This window comes from Pieris brassicae, unplaced genomic scaffold (assembly GCF_905147105.1).
Source record: "Pieris brassicae unplaced genomic scaffold, ilPieBrab1.1, whole genome shotgun sequence".
Taxonomy (NCBI): domain Eukaryota; kingdom Metazoa; phylum Arthropoda; class Insecta; order Lepidoptera; family Pieridae; genus Pieris; species Pieris brassicae.
The window spans coordinates 25,001-30,000 of NW_025575880.1; the positions used below are offsets into that span (position 1 = coordinate 25,001).

Sequence of the window (5,000 nt, forward strand, 5' to 3'; positions counted from 1 at the left end):
TGCAGCCCCTCCACCCTTGCGTACCAAAAGCGCAGGGCATTTTATTCAAGCCTACGCAGCCTCGGCTTTTTTGGTCGCCTTCGGCGACCAGCCTCAGCCGCTACGGCTTGCATGATGCCCGCGCTTTGGGTACGGCGGGTGAGGGCTGCTCTCCCTGCGCGCCTCCGAGCTTTTATATACACTCTAGGGGTAGGGCAGACAAGACCGCGTGGATAGTGGGGCGCTCTGATTCGGTTTTGGGTACTTTTTGGATATTCAATAAGTAAGTAAGTAAGTAAGTAAGTAAACACTCAATTCTCACTCAAGAATTACAATATAATACACAAAATTTACAACTTACAAACAATGAAATGAATGATCTTTTTCTCGTATGCATCGCAAATGATCGATACTTTCAAAATAATCTGAACCCTTACACTTAGTCAACTCAAAGTGATTGACGTTTGACATCAATTTTATGTCGGTTTTATGAAATAGATTTTGGTCGGCGGTCGGTAACGGCCATATATGTCTTATATATCAATTTGTATGAAAAAGTTTCAAAAAAACAAAAAAAAAAACTCAATCAACTAAGTAAGTAAGTAAGTAAGCAAGCACTTAAGTTTCTTTTAGTGAGTACTATCTAGAATAATTAAAAATATCGACATTTAAATCGACGGTCCCTATTTGGAAGGTTAACCTATAGCCCTAATAATAATTATATTATTATGATTATGACAATGTTGATGTTGTTGCACTAGACACACCATAATAAACCATAAATAGTTTTTCTTACCAGAAGAGTTTTTATTTTTAAATATTCAATTTTAACTAGAAACGTATCGCTATCGCTAACAAAACCCCACACCACACACCACCACACGTTACACACATATACTTGACAGAGTAGATACTATCTACATATCTATCGACAGAGTTGTAGATATCGTGCCGTTGAACGGCATCTTGTCGCGTCGCGTGGCGATCTTGTACGAGAAACATTTTCCTCTGACATTGTATCGGAATAATTATTATAATTCATTATTATACATACATACATACATACATACATACATACATATTATTAATAAATATAATTGTTTTTTTTGTTTTTTCTTTTCTTCAAATAAACCCACATTGCCATTTCTCTGAGCGTGTGCTGCGAGCTTCAACGAGAAACATTCGGCGCGAAACTGTCGAGCGGCCGGCCGTCGCGCGCCGCACCTGTACGAGAAACATTTTCCTCTGACGTTGCATCGGAATAATTATTATAATTCATTATTATACATACATACATACATACATACATACATACATACATATTATTAATAAATATAATTGTTTTTTTTGTTTTTTCTTTTCTTCAAATAAACCCACATTGCCATTTCTCTGAGCGTGTGCTGCGAGCTTCAACGAGAAACATATCTATCAATACAAATGTCTATTCAAAAAAAAGAAAACAAACAAAATCATATCAGTCAATAAAATAAATAATAATATTTTTTTACTACTACTACTAGTACTACTACGTGCTACTACTGCACGCCAATACACATACATAATAAAATGAAAAATCGTCTCTCTCTCGCTCGCTCTACGAGAAACATTCGACGTCCGCTCCAATGCCGACGCGGACTATTGCTCTCGGTATAGATGTGGAGCGAAACAGTCGTGCGCACAGCGTCGACTCGTTCTCGTTGCCGCGCGTCGTTCGTCTCAAATAGACACGAACGACGGACGAGAGAGAATAGAATGTGTTCTTGTTTTTGTGTTTGTGCGAAGTGTGAGAATATTATATACATATATTCGCGCATGGATGATATAGATATGGGTATGGATTTTCGGAGGAAATTATATCAAATTCGTATTTCGAATGCGAGACCGCCGAGATCTTTCCCAGCTCTCTCTCTCTCTGTGTGTGTGGTGTATAGTACATTTTATATATCTCTCTTGTGTCAACACAAAATAACAAAGAATATACATACTACTCCTCCTCATATTTTATATAATATAATATAAAATTATATTATAGCACCGCGTTCGCAGACCGTATGGTGATGTTACCAATCGACCAAGATTTGGGACCGTCTCCCCCGGTGTTATCTGTGATGTTAAAAGAATACGCTTCTAGGCACACCTCAACGCAGGGCGCCTAGCGTGTTCGACACGTGCGCGGTCGCCACGGCGACCGTATATGTAAAGAATGTATAAAAGAGGACGCACACGCGCCCATCGTCGAAACGGTGTGCGCAGCGTCGTGTTGGAATTTATCCCTCAAGCTCCGGGCGTTGATCGTATCTAGTGCGAATCATGCGTGTGTGTGCGCATGTAATTGCCAGCCGAGTTTTAATATGTTTACAATAACGTATTGAATAAAAATTGAGAAGTTGCGTTTAGATGAATGTTCAATTTTCAAATTGTCACAACATCGATTCCCGCCCGCGGGGTCGTGTTCGTTGCAGTTTTATGTCCCTCACAGTGGTCGAGCATCGTTGTACATCACCTCGTTGCGAGATCGTGACGGGACGGCCGCTCGTAGACCGGTCAAAGTTAGTCTATCGATATGAAGCGCGAACGTCGCGTCGCGTGCAAATTCGACGCGTTACGTTCACGCGTGTCGAGAAGGCGCGCGCGCAAGCGCGCGCCCCTCGACGCCGCCGAGCCAGCGGCTCGCCGAAGCCGCGTGACCGCGGTGTAGGCGTGTCGTTTGCGTAAGCAGCTCCCTGGTTGATCCTGCCAGTAGTTATATGCTTGTCTCAAAGATTAAGCCATGCATGTCTCAGTGCAAGCCGTATTAAGGCGATACCGCGAATGGCTCAATATATCAGTTTTGGTTCCTTAGATCTTACTCAGTTACTTGGATAACTGTGGTAATTCTAGAGCTAATACATGCAATCAGAACTCTGACCAGTGATGGGATGAGTGCTTTTATTAGATCAAAACCAATCGGCGGAGGGCCATGCGTCCGAAGTCGTTAATTTTGATGAATCTGGATAACTTTTGCCGATCGCACGGTCCAGTACCGGCGACGCATCTTTCAAATGTCTGCCTTATCAACTTTCGATGGTAGTTTCTGCGACTACCATGGTTGTCACGGGTAACGGGGAATCAGGGTTCGATTCCGGAGAGGGAGCCTGAGAAACGGCTACCACATCCAAGGAAGGCAGCAGGCGCGCAAATTACCCACTCCCGGCACGGGGAGGTAGTGACGAAAAATAACGATACGGGACTCTTACGAGGCCTCGTAATCGGAATGAGTACACTTTAAATATTTTAACGAGGAACAATTGGAGGGCAAGTCTGGTGCCAGCAGCCGCGGTAATTCCAGCTCCAATAGCGTATACTAAAATTGTTGCGGTTAAAAAGCTCGTAGTTGCATTTGTGCGCCGCGCTGTCGGTGCACCGCATCCGCGGTGATACTGACACGTCTGCGGAGCATATCGTCGGTGAGCCGGCGGTAAAACGCCGGTTCAATATCAAAATCCTATCGCGGTGCTCTTCGGTGAGTGTCGAGGTGGGCCGACAATTTTACTTTGAACAAATTAGAGTGCTCAAAGCGGGCTCAAAATGCCGCTTGAATATTTCGTGCATGGAATAATAGAATATGATCTCGGTTCTATTTTGTTGGTTTTCAGAACTCCGAGGTAATGATTAATAGGGATAACTGGGGGCATTCGTATTGCGACGTTAGAGGTGAAATTCTTGGATCGTCGCAAGACGAACATCAGCGAAAGCATTTGCCAAAGGTGTTTTCATCAATCAAGAACGAAAGTTAGAGGTTCGAAGGCGATTAGATACCGCCCTAGTTCTAACCGTAAATATGTCATCTAGCGATCCGCCGACGTTACTACAATGGCTCGGCGGGCAGCTTCCGGGAAACCAAAGATTTTGGACTCCGGGGGGAGTATGGTTGCAAAGCTGAAACTTAAAGGAATTGACGGAAGGGCACCACCAGGAGTGGAGCCTGCGGCTTAATTTGACTCAACACGGGAAATCTCACCAGGCCCGGACACCGGAAGGATTGACAGATTAACAGCTCTTTCTTGATTCGGTGGGTGGTGGTGCATGGCCGTTCTTAGTTGGTGGAGCGATTTGTCTGGTTAATTCCGGTAACGAACGAGACTCTAGCCTGCTAAATAGGCGTCGTCATTCAAGGTGTGCGCGACTCTCGGGGAGCGCAACTCACTGGCGACGTATTAAAATTCTTCTTAGAGGGACCGGCGGCTTCGAGCCGCACGAGATTGAGCAATAACAGGTCTGTGATGCCCTTAGATGTCCTGGGCCGCACGCGCGCTACACTGAAGGAATCAACATGTTCTCCCTGGCCTAGAGGCCCGGGCAACCCGTTGAAACTCCTTCGTGCTGGGGATTGGGGTTTGCAATTATCCCCCATAAACGAGGAATTCCTAGTAAGCGCGAGTCATAAGCTCGCGTTGATTACGTCCCTGCCCTTTGTACACACCGCCCGTCGCTACTACCGATTGAATGATTTAGTGAGGTCTTCGGACCGACACGCGGTGGCCTCACGGCCGTCGGCGTTGCTGGGAAGTTGACCAAACTTGATCATTTAGAGGAAGTAAAAGTCGTAACAAGGTTTCCGTAGGGGAACCTGCGGAAGGATCATTAACGTTGGTTTTTTCTTTTTGTTTTGTTGTTGTCAAAGACTCGCAAAAAAAGAAAAAAATACAAAAACACGTGAATGATACGAATCAAAATCGAATCCGAGACGGTTGACTCTCTCTCGTCGATTCGCGACGTGTGCGTTGCGACACGCTTTGATTAGCGTTCGCTATCGCCTATTGATACTTTGAAATAATATTTTATAATTTTTGTGTACAACCACGCAAATAAAAGAGATTTTCTTTCTTTTCATTTGTCGTACACGTTAATGATAAGTATTATTTTCAAATTTTTTTGTTTAATTTTTTCGCACCTTTTATATTTTCTCATACAAAAACACACACAAAAACAAAACGATTACCCTGAACGGTGGATCACTTGGCTCGCGGGTCGATGAAGAA

General features: G+C 44.0%; 2 non-coding genes across 2 annotated transcripts in view; both read left to right on the forward strand.

Moving 5' to 3' along the window:
* Positions 1–2,699: 2,699 nt before the first annotated feature.
* Positions 2,700–4,605, forward strand: LOC123719121. The gene has a single exon (XR_006755185.1). It is a non-coding gene; the product is annotated as a small subunit ribosomal RNA (ribosomal RNA).
* Positions 4,606–4,957: 352 nt separating this feature from the next.
* The window catches only part of LOC123719128, a 157-nt gene continuing 114 nt past the window's right edge, over positions 4,958–5,000 (forward strand). Inside the window, exon 1 of the ribosomal RNA XR_006755191.1 lies at positions 4,958–5,000. This exon is cut by the window's right edge and continues 114 nt beyond it. This is a non-coding gene — a ribosomal RNA (5.8S ribosomal RNA).